The sequence below is a fragment of the Alosa pseudoharengus genome, unplaced genomic scaffold (genome assembly GCF_046254945.1).
Source record: "Alosa pseudoharengus isolate Yale_2024_CS ecotype anadromous, Long Island Sound unplaced genomic scaffold, YU_APseudo_1.1 YU_APseudo_1.1_scf_9, whole genome shotgun sequence".
NCBI lineage: Eukaryota > Metazoa > Chordata > Actinopteri > Clupeiformes > Clupeidae > Alosa > Alosa pseudoharengus.
Genome location: NW_027468881.1, coordinates 14094835 through 14106939, shown reverse-complemented (window position 1 = coordinate 14106939; position 12105 = coordinate 14094835).

The following is a 12105-nucleotide window of genomic DNA, read 5'->3' as shown; positions in this document are numbered from 1 at the left end:
ATCTTATTGTCATACGCTGATATCATATTTTATATAATATTTTGATTAGGCCTACGCAATGAAAAACAGCCTACATATACAACATGTACAACATACTGTATACCACTACCAACTGTCTCTGTTACGCATCAGAAGGTCAGTGCTGTTAAATTAACAAAGTCTCACACTGTACATTATCAGATTTAGAACAATTACCTCAACTATCAACCACTATCTATCTCTATGAGCATCCTTAAGTAAATTTTTAAAATGTAGGCCTACTTACTCACAGGGGCTTCTTTGAGTCAATTACATTTGCTGCCGCTAGGGTGCGTCTAGATTTCTAGGCTACGGTTTGAGTCCCTGGCCCTGTTTTGACTTATACTGCCCTCTGCTGATATTTTTGTACATTACATGAAAGGCAATCCAGATGGAAACAGAGTGACGTCATAGCTCAAAACCAAATGTTTGCAGGACATTAATGCTTGGTCCTTGATTTACTCTGGTGTAAATGAAAACATAAACAAAACAGTAAAGATCAGTGAGTGTCGTTCTATTGTGAAATAATACAGTTCAGCAGAATAAATAATTTGGGTATAAAGCCATCAAGATGTTCAGTCAATATTGTAATATTGACTACATTCAGTTTTACATTCAAACAGGTACTTTAGAGCTTTAGAATTCAATAATAAAAAATAAAAAAACGCTAGGCTACATGTAAGTCTATTGGCCTTATTAATTATTTGATGAATGACATACCCCAGAGCTGCATTGTTTCTCTTGTGTCATTCTCCTTGCCTGCCACTAGGTGGACATGTGTAAAACCCATGAGGTGTCAGCTTAAGGGAGATGCAGCACTCGGTTGTATTTGATAGGATAAACATGTAATGACCAGTGTCTTGAGTGAGGCATCAACCATCTTGATTTCACCTTGCAAATGTGTTCACACATTTTCATTGGGTTCACACATTTCTCACACACCCTTTTGCAAAACAGTTAATACAGATGTTATTGAAAGACCCCAAACTTTATTGGTTTCCCTATAAACAAAAGGAAAACATTTATACAGGTGGTAGAGTGATTCCTTGCATAAGTCTGAACCTCGGATACAACTGTTAGAAACTCCTTTGCACAATTCTTCAATCAGCAATCATTATCCATAAGAGATACCATGTCTGTTCTGTGTTGCAAGTATGGATCTAAGAGATACTGTGCTTGGTGAAGAAAACAGTGCAAAAGGTGTTTACTGTCAGTCTATTTCAATGAAAAATTACAAGTTCAATGAAATGTGTCTTGTCTAGGTGCTAACTGTTGGTGTTACGTCAATGATAGTTACACCTTACAATGATTTGTATTCAATACATAGTTTTTTCACACTTTTTCTAATACCAGAAAAATTAGAAAGACATGGCACAGACATAGCAAAATTGAAGAGCTATTTTGCACATTGTTGTCCAGTATGTAATGATTGATTGAAATCACACAGTGATTTGACTACAAGATGTGTTGTTTGAAGGCTAAAGGACACAAGCATTAAATCGATCGAGAAAAACTAAATCCTTGTGCTTTGACAGAGGAAGATCAGGCTAACATAATTCCGGATGAGTATTTTAGTAAGATGAGAAGTCAACAATGTTAATCACCTCCAGTTGACACATCAACTCAAGATGACATGCAATCCAATCAACCAGCATTATGTGTGTTGTGATCTTGTGTGATCATGTTCGATAAGCCTAGCAACCCTTTCCATTCATGTCTCAAGTTACATTTGCTGCACAGACATACCCTCTTCAGTATTAAAATGGCAAAAGCATCATGCAAAACAAAATAATTGCATGCATGCGGTATGATTGTGTGTGTGTGTGTGTGTGTGTGTGTGTGTGTGTGTGTGTGTATGTGTACTAGGCAAGTAAAGAGTAAGAAAGAAAGGGAGAGAGAGAAAGAGAGAGAATGTGTTTGTTTTGCATGTATGTGCATGTTCACACAATTTCCCCAGGGAGAGTCTGTTCAACTGGTAACATGATAACAATCAAATCATACTCAGCTTTATTGTCTTGCCTAATCTAGATCCTCGTTTGAGATTTTCAGTAGCAAGATATCTCCGCTTAACATGCTTAACAAGAATAGTACGGTCCTCATTCAACACAAAGAACAAAGAGGAGAAACCAGCAATAAAACTTGCTATAATAAAGCATTCTTAATTGCTTTTATTATTAATAATACTTAGGCATTCCCTGTGTGAGGGATAACCAATATCACAGTGTCAGATGAGCTGCCAAAACAAGGTAGCTCTGAGCTGAAAATGAGATTCAGGCCATCTGTCTAGTGTTGGCAGGAGCCATAGAGGTATTATGTTTGCAGAGTATCCATTAAGCATGCATAGTCTAACTTACAAAAAGGAGGGCGCTGAGCTGTTTCCTTTGGTCTTGCTCTGCCTGTTATTATGAATGCACTTGTTAACAATATTTCCCTCTCACTGAAAGGACTTCACACATTTTTGCTTTGACTGCCTCCCTTCTTCTCTTTGGCTTCTTCCTCTGTCTCTCTTTTAGCAGGGAGAGAAAGAGAGAGAGAGAAATCATTGACTGTGGAGTTTGCTTCTCTTTCAGTCATGCCACTGACTCTCGCATCTCCCTTCCTTTTATTTTCATTGTTCATTCAGCCTGTCATGTCGCAATAAAATAACAAGCCATCCATTTCCGACACAATATCTCGGAGCGGGCCTCTTGATACCTTTATCGTAATGAGAGGAGAAAACAGCCAGCTGTGATCAACACACCGTAGCACAAAACCGTTTGGCTGCAGCTTTTATTCCTTCATGACGGAGAGATGTTACAGCAAGCCTATTTATCACTGACTGGGCAGCCCCCTTTCTTTGTGCCTCAATGCCGCACTTACATATGCAAAACATGCAAAACCGACATTATGTTTTTCAGGTGCTGACACGGCTCCTCAACAGTGATCTACATATCAAAACTCTACTCATGTCTATGCAGGCTATTCCCCCTTTTTAAAACTGACCATTAGTCTTTCACTTTCAGCAGGTCTTTTGACTGGGTAATTACATGCCCAGCGAATCTTGTCAATCCCCTTTTAATGGTGGGCTTATTAAAATGGAAGGCATCTTTTGTGCAGCAATACCTATGCCACTGTTTATGTGAAGGGGTGATTTCATGAATTGCACACACAAACACGCAGCATGTTATTCGACTAACAACAAAGTCTGTCTTTTTCCATGATTGATTTTCTCATTGTATCTGTTCAGCTCAGTTTCACTCTTAGCAAAGGGTTGCATTTGATTTGGTTGTTTTAGAGAACATCAGGAGGTAACCTCAGGATTCCCTGATGCATCAACTGTGTTACAGGATGGTACAAACACTAAACTAAACCGAGAGATTAGACATTCCCAAAACATTGTTTTGATTAAGGTTATTTTCTCAAGAAAATTAAGACTGGGAGATTTGGGACACTTTTACTGCTTTCAGTCATGAATCCTATAACATAGTTTGGTACAGATACCCAGAAACGGCAACATAAAGCCATTTTAGGATTTCTTTTAATTTTTTTTATTATGGTGTTACCATTCACTGTTTCAACAATAAAGTATTAGGGAGGACACAGGACAGGAATAGGTTATGCTTGGCCCGTACATTACATACATTAAGTAACTATGTTCTAGCAGAGATATCACATGTTTGTAAATAACCAAAGTTAAATAAGTCTAACTCAGAAAAGCTTTTAGCCACAAAATTATCAATTATCACATTTTTTGTATCAACAGAAACCATACTTAATCCTATCTTCAGTTAGTCCTACAAATCTTATGAGATTGCAGTGTTGAATTTGTAAAGAAAAAGCATAATGAACTGTGAAGACACTGTGTGACCCAGGAGTATTTTCAAAGATAGCTTATTGCTTTCATTGCCATTCACAACAGGTTTACATAGGCCTATATAGGAATCTACCCAGGATGACGTTGTCCAATGTGTAACAAACGTATAACATTCCTTTGTTTTTATAAAATAGAGTGAACCTGGAAATACCCTTTGAATGAAATGATATTGCTCTAAAGAGTATTTTGTAGAAACAAACAATAAGCTGTCCTTCTAGGCACTATCTCTTTTAAATCACAAAACGATCAACCTCATTGGCTGGTATCGCTCCTTAGTCACCAAAGTAGCCTATCGTAGCGCTTTACACTGGAAAGTGGGCTGATCTTTCTTCTTTTACACTTGCAGGAAAGAGGCTACACACAGGGGGTTTCTTTCTGACAGAGGAAGGAGAGAACACTGTCCCTACACTGATCCTTATTCACACTATGCTCACCATAAATATTTATGACTGATTCTGATCACGAATTAAGGAGCACGGTGTGTTAGCTAACGTTACGTTTATAAAACACAGTGGCACACACCTCCCCGGTAGCGGCACTTCATTATTCGCTACCTGCCTCTGTTTTTTATTTGTTGTTGCAGTCAGACCTCAAACAAATCACTGATGTTGTAGAACAAGATTCAAGGTAAGTTGCAAGATTTAAGGTTACCAAGTTTGTTGTTTGGCTGCATAGCTGATGTTGATACATGTCCAGGAGCTCTAAAATCAAGAACGCTGTCTTGTTTCAATTAGCCCAGTGTCAATCAGTCGCTAATGGAAGAGAAAACGGCCTTGAATAGCAATTAGCTAACATTTACACATGATTACGTGGGAACATCAAGAGGAGTATTGTTAGAAAGCAAAGCTCTCCTCTTGATTTGGGGACAAGTTGATGCTCGTTTTGGTCACACGGTGTCCATGTTTAAATGAAGATGTATATAGCACCCTGAATATGTATATTACTAACGGTAACTTGAAATCTATAAGCTGGTTAATTGCGTGACTTTGATAGCTAGCTAATCAACTTGATTGCTAGCATTAGCCAGCGACGCCTCATTGTATTGCTTTGTGTTTTCAACTAGAGCGCACGTTGTCTCATTCAATTAGCTACACTGTTGGAAAGTCACCCTGGCTTGAAATCACTGTAGCCATGCCACAGGTTAACCTTGCCAATCACATGGTGATCTTAACACGGGATTAGTCAGTGTCTACCAAGCCATTGCTGATAAGTTAGCTACACTGATATCCTAGCAAGCAGTCACCCGGTTTGCAGGAAAACCCTATCACCCCTAAATATCCGTCTTTAATTTCGTGTTAGCAAGCTAAGCACTGTAGCAGCTGGATTAATTAGCTAGAAATTAGCTATCTTTGTTTGATCATATGGCCGGCAGCTCCAGGGAAAGTATAACTGGGTAGCTCTGTACTCATGAACCTGTCATTCATTGTGGTGAGTAGTAGGCTATAATACACGAGTCTCTTGGCTGAGTGAGTTCCCAGTTATTGTCAACCCTCTCAAGCTATGCTAACTTTGCTAACCAAGTAGCCAAAAGCTAGCCATTGCTAGATTGTATTGTTGTCAAGAAATTTGCCAGGTAGTAAGTTTGCAATGTGGAACTGATTGAGTTGGCTATTGCTGAACAGCAATTGTAACTCGATACTTCCTCACACTAGGCAGACAACAGTCAAAACAAAGAGGACATTACTTGTGAGAAACATTGGCATGTGAGATAGTGGTCCTCGTGTCTGCATCGAGGTAGCAAGCTAGTCAATAGTTGTAAAGTAACGTTATCCGAGCTAAATGTTTTCAAGATGATCTTGTTTGCTTAGAATGAACTTGATATCATCCACCGTGTGTTAAAGCCATTTTGCCAACCATCAGATAATCTGTAATCTGCAACCATGAATTGACAGACATGTAATGATAACATGATTTAGAAAGCATAGTTACGTAAATTGACAGATTCCTACAGACTGTAAATTGAGAATTTAAGTTGCTGACCACGTTCAAGAAACGCTTAACCAATTGAGCTGTATTATTTCCGTTAGTTAAGTATCAATTTGTTGAAATAAAAGTTCCAAACACATGGAAAAATATTTAAACGCTTCTCAGTTTTCTAGCATCACTATTTCATTAAAAGTATAGTGTATATGCCAGAGTAATGATGGGTCATTATACCTTTTCAGTTTTATGTTTAATACAGTTTAATGTGAAGTGTCATTCTCTGTTAACTTGAGTGTGATGCAAGTTTGCAGCACAATTTACAGTGTTTTTTTTTAACTCAAGAAAAAAAATGCTGGAGGTTGTTGTCCATGAAGTCATTATAATTGTTTCATTGTGTCCTGGCTCTCTCTGTCAGTGTTGTATAAACAGACTGGTAAAGCCACCTGCTGCAGGGTTGAACTTCAACCAAATGGACCTTTCAGCAGCTTGTGACTGCAGCATGTCTGAGACAGTGTGCTCTTCTGTGTATGTGTGTGGTGGCCAGTGTCTATATTCAGCTGCTTTGTGACCTCAGTCTTGAACGACTCATTGTTTTGTGGTGTGCGTACATTAGTTGCTTACCACACGTCGCTGGTCAAAGCCACAAGCTAGCGGTTTCATCAGTTACGCCTCATACATCCTGTTTGCTACTTCACTGAATTGCAATAAAATCAGACAAGAGAGGAGACTTTGACAGGCACCATATAGGGACTTCCTAACCCTGCCCCATAAGTTAGGATTAACAACTGAAATTCAGAAGTGGCTTAAGGATAACTTGTGCCGTTGTTGGAAACCCCAAGCTGTAGGCTATAATTGTCAATGTGCGGTGCTTATTTATTACATTGTTGAGCTTGTGTTTCATGTTATGTTAACCATTAGTCTTTGTAAGTTTTTGTTAAGATCTATAGAAGCATGTGCATTGTGCTAGGCCTAGTCAGCGGAAATCTTTCTCTTTGCCTCGAAATGAGCGCAGGCACAGTTTCCCAGCCGTCCTCTTTAGGACCATTATGATGAATCATTTGTTTATGGACTGTGCATAAATCTCTGTACTTGTTTCCTGAAGCTCTTTCTAGAGCTTTTTCCCCCCCCTCCTTCGCTGGGAGAGCCAAGTCTGTATGAAAAAGCTACAGGCCCCTGGCCAGTGCTATAGAAACATAGTGAGAGGTCTAATCTTCTGCTCTGTTGAGTGAGACCGATAGAGACAGGGAGCGGGAGTCAAACACGGTAGCCACCATCTATTAGTAATCATTCTTCTCCAGCTAGAGGGCATGAAAATACTCTCAAGGGTATTGCTGAGGGAAGTGTGTGTGTGTGTGTGTGTGTGGTTGTGTGTGTGTCTGTGTGCACGTGTTTGTGTGCGCTCTTGCTGTGGAGTGAAATCCGTGTCACTAGCAGCACTTAACCCTTTCAAAAACAGAGATATTCCTTACAGTATCTTGTAAGCAGCCTTGAAGCGTACATCATAAACCTTTTGCTTTGCTTGCTGCCTTCTGTGCACCCCCCCCCCCCCCCCCCCTGCTACACTGCCTCATTTCTTGTTGGCAGTTTTTTCAGTAGCATCACATTGAACAGCAACAAATGACTAATAGTTGTAATAGTCTGTTACACTGAAACACATTGTTAACTGTGGGGATTGTTCTATCATCCTGTTTTTACTGTAGGTCACAGACCCTTAGGACTCACTGATAGCCTTATGAAGTACGTAGTGCTTTATCTACCCAGACAGATATCAGGCAGAAGTTCAGGACTGATTGTTGTTTCACTATGTGACCAGGAACGTGCCCCATTTCTACGTAGTGCTTTCCTGTCTGTCCTCCATGTATATAAACAGCTGTTTTCTCAGAGGGGCGGGCGGGTGAGTGAGGATGTCTTGTTTGCATTTCCAAACATGGGTGAGTGCCCCAATCTATTATTGGTACCTGTTTTTTCTCTTGGTAACATGACATTTTTCTTTCTCTGTCTGGGCGTTGTGCTTGGAGGTCCCTCCAGGATAGAGGATGTAGAGGTGGTGTGAGGTGAAGTGAATGGGTGCAGTCCACGTAGAAAAAGAACAGAGGTAATCTGGTTAGTGAACTTGGCATAAAGTGAACCCCTCGAAGGAGACTGTGTGTGTGGGTGCGTGCGCCTGTGTGTTTCTGAAACGACCCAAGAGGGCAATTTTGAGTCACGGCCACTGGGAGAGGGGTGAAGAGGCGAGCGACAGAGCTGTAAATAACACACGGCCAATGGAGGACGCGCACTAGGACATGTTGGCACCGCCTGAGGGGTGTGTGTGTGTGTGTGTGTGTGTTGAGGAAGGATGTCCCATGTGGAGGCTGGCGGAGCTCTCTTTGCCTTGGCTCAAGAGCTGATTTGTCAAAAGTTATCCCCTGAGAGGGACAGTCAGTTGCAGTGTTCCCCCCCCCCCCCCCCCTCAATTGTTCTCCTCACATGATCATTTTGAAGCACAAAGACCTGAGACAAAAACCTTTCCTTCCAACTTGTTCCTCTTGCATCACAACCCTGCCCCTGGATGTGACAATGGAGCGTTAGCAGAGTAAAACCGTTAGCTTTTCTATTTTTTTTTCTTTGGCCTTAAAATACTACTGTGTTTTTCCAGTTTTTATCTGAGAAGCTTTGTGGAATAGAATATAGGCTGAAGATTGAGAGATGCCATACAGTTTATATACATGTATTTTTATGTACAGTGCTTGCATACCTCTTCACTGCCTTTGGTGATTAGCTGTCAAATCAGATCACCCCTGGCTGGCTTATCGTCTCTAGCCATTCTTTCCATTCACCAGGACTGGACATATTTCTCTCTCTTTCTCTCTCTCTTTCTCTTTCTCTCTCTCTCTCCTTGTCATGAATTCACTCAGAGAGTGATTTTCATTTCTATTTTCTCCACCGGTGCAGAGATAGAATGGCCTGGACAAAGTAAGAGTGTTTCCTTAAAGAAGTCTTGATAGGACAAGCCATTCAAGTGCCTTGTACTCATTAAATTTAACAATCTGTCAACACGCGCTGACAGCAAGCAACAGCAAGCCAGAAGCACTTTCATTCTTCTCAGAAGATGTTTTTACCCCCCCCCCCCCCACACACACACACATACTCACACAATTTTTTCTGCTCTTTACAAGTGCCAGAAACAAGGGTAATTGGCTGTAGCCGTGCCTGCTTGGTGTGTTGTTTTAAGGTATTAGGCTGACACGTAGGGCATGCTGGCAGAAATGAGACGGGGCCCCTTTATCCATCCCCCACCACCCCACCCATCCACAAAGACAGGCTTATCATATCTACACTGAGCAGAGATTGTGGTGATGGCTTTGTGCTTCCTGACAGTTTGTCTTCTGCACGTACCCATCTCCTGAACAGGAGGTTCCTGCTAACGCCCGCTAACATCATGTCACATCTGCTAGCGCCACTGTGAGATGGATAGGCAGTTGAGAGCTCAGGCTTTTGTAATGAGAAGCTGTGATGGTTTTTGTTTTGCTTTGCTAGTCTGCTGTCTGCTGCTTGCATACTGTATAGCTTATCGTCAGGAGTAGCTATCTGTGACTGTTATGGCTATTTAAATCTGGTTGTTGAGTTGTTTTGTTCACATTTCATTTAGGGCTCATTATCACCTGTCAGTGCATTTGTGGTGTTTAAGGAGTGAAGCAGAATGTGTAGACGGCCACCAGCCGAATGTGGTATTTTGTTGACTGAAGGCTCTTTGTCTCAGTGTGTGAAAGTGTGTTTTCCATCTGTGAGCCTGTGCCTCACTGAAGTCTCGTCTGAAACCAAGGTGACAGAGCTCTCACGCACAGACAGCAGTTTCTCGTCCGTTCTGTCTTCAGCTTCCTCACACCCTCTACAGCCTAAATATGCTCAATGTCTCCACTCCACTGACTGAATGTCTGTTTTTTCAGGTAATTCATTTGTCTGTAGAATAAATGAAAAGAACAAACGCAGGCACTGTCTAGAGGAGCACCGAGCTGGCAATAGCTCAGTGCACAAGTGAGGGACATTGTGTGAGTGTGTTTGTTTGTTTGTGTGTGTGTGTGGGGCCAGGAAAAAGCTGCCATGGAGCCCTGTTTCCAGCCCTGGCCTCCCAGCAAATAAGAACATTATGAGAGACTTATGAGAGCACTCTTCCTAGATTGCTCCAAGATGTTTGTCCCAGATCAGACAGAGGTTTACTTTGGGAGTCATCCTACGGGACGAGGGTGGGGGGGTTGGTAATTTTAAAGCAAAACCAAAGCAGATGTGGGGAAATGAAAGCACCACAGGATTACTGGGGTGTAGCACCGAGAGGATGCGGAGAAGGCCAGGAAAAGAGAGAGGAGGGGAGAAAACTATTAACAAAATGAGTGTGTTTTGGTTGTCAGAAGGGCAAGCGTGTGGTGTTGCACATAATGTGGCTGTGTGGGTGAGATGTATGAGTGTGAGTGTGTGGTGTTGTTGGAGTGAGTGGAAAATGAAGTGGATAGTTATGAGAGGATATAAAACCAAACTGGCCAGACCCTTGGAAGCGGAGCCGGTCACCGTGTGTGTGTGTGCCTCCCCGTGTGTTCGTTCACATATTTGTGTATGCGTAGTGAATGTGTGTGTGTGGGCAGAGTGAGCAAGAGAGACGACTGGTTAGGAATAAGATTGCCTTATGTAGTGACACAGCATGATGGTGATCATGGCATGGATATATGCCTACTCGCACACACAGGCACGCACACACACACACACACAGGCACGCACACACACACACACACACACACACACACACACACACACACACACACGAACCACATAAACAACACACACACATACAGTAGAACTCAAACACACACACACACATGCCAGTGTTTTATTGCTTGCCTCCCGTGGCTGCCTGGAGCTGTTTATGTAGTGACTCCTGTAATATTGCACCATCCTTAGATAATGCCTCTCGTTTTCCCAGGGCTAGCCTGCGCACAGCATGGGGAGCGAGCCTGCTGGAGTCGTAGCCCCGCGTGGGTCATTTGTAAGTGCATTAGTCTGAGGAAGGAGAGTGAGCGAGGGATGGAGAGAGACAGACATAGGGAGAGAGAGAGAGAGATGGGGAGAGATGGGGAGATGGAGATGAGATGATGCATTAGGCTAAGCAGGGGGCACTCTTGAGTGTTTTTCAGTCAAATGGACGTTTGTCAGCAGCTGCTGGTCATTGGAGAGGAGGAGGACGGCTAAGCTGGAACCTTTATGCTTGTTTTCCCCTTTTTTCCTTTAAAAAACGGTTGAAGCCCTTAATCATTTAGGTTGATGTTTTTATTTACGCTAATGTAGCTGCAGGAAAGAGCCTATTGGAAAGGGCTATTGTTTTGGAACAAGCTTCCATAATTCCAACGGTCCTTCAACCTTTTAGATCTGCCATTTTGTTTTTGGAACTAGCTGTAGTCGTGAAGGACCGAATGTACCTTATCGGCAGCGGTCTTGATTTTCCTTTCAAGGCGCCCCAGCTGAAGGCAAAGCAACAATCAATAGCCAATCAGTGATCAGCTCCAGCTTCACTTCCGTGGTGAGCCGCTGTATCGGGAGGTGTACACAATTGATCCGCCACACGAGGGACCCCGGATCAATAATGATAATAAAAAAAGACCGTCCGTTCAATTAAGTCAGGCAAAAGGTCACGCTAACGTTTACTACCCTTGAAATGATCACGACGGTAATCCTAGTCATCACCGGTGAATGATGTTTTAATGAAGCACATCGGCATTAACATTATTACACAGTATAATGATCTTTTTGTGTGTGTGTGTCTATGCGTAGTGAGCCTTTTCATTGCCAGTGGGGTTGTAATATGGGAAGCGTGGCGCGCTAGGAGAACTTGAGTGGCCTGGGTGGGTATATGTGTTGATTACCATAGTAGGGTCCACCTTGGGTCCAGCATGCACATAAAGCCAAACCTTCCTGCAGGCGTGGGCTATAAAACAGACTGGACAGTCCTCCCAGATGACGGGGTGCTCAGACTGCAGTCGTGGGGAAGGGGGAGAGGGAAAGGGGAGAGTGAGGGAGGGGACAGGAGGTGGTGGGCGGGGGCAGGTTTTTTGACCCCTGTTGTCCACGTGCTGTGAATGAGGAGGGGCGATGAGGGCGCCTCCTGACTGATGTTTTAATGAGGAAACGTGCGCGGATCTGAGCAGTGAGTTATGTGCACGCAGGCAAACGCCCATGACCTTCCTGACACCCTGTGTTCTCTAATCAGTGCTGACTCGTCACGGGAGCACAGTACTGGGACCTGCTCTCTTTTTTTTCTCTCTCTCTCTCCATCCTTCCTCTCT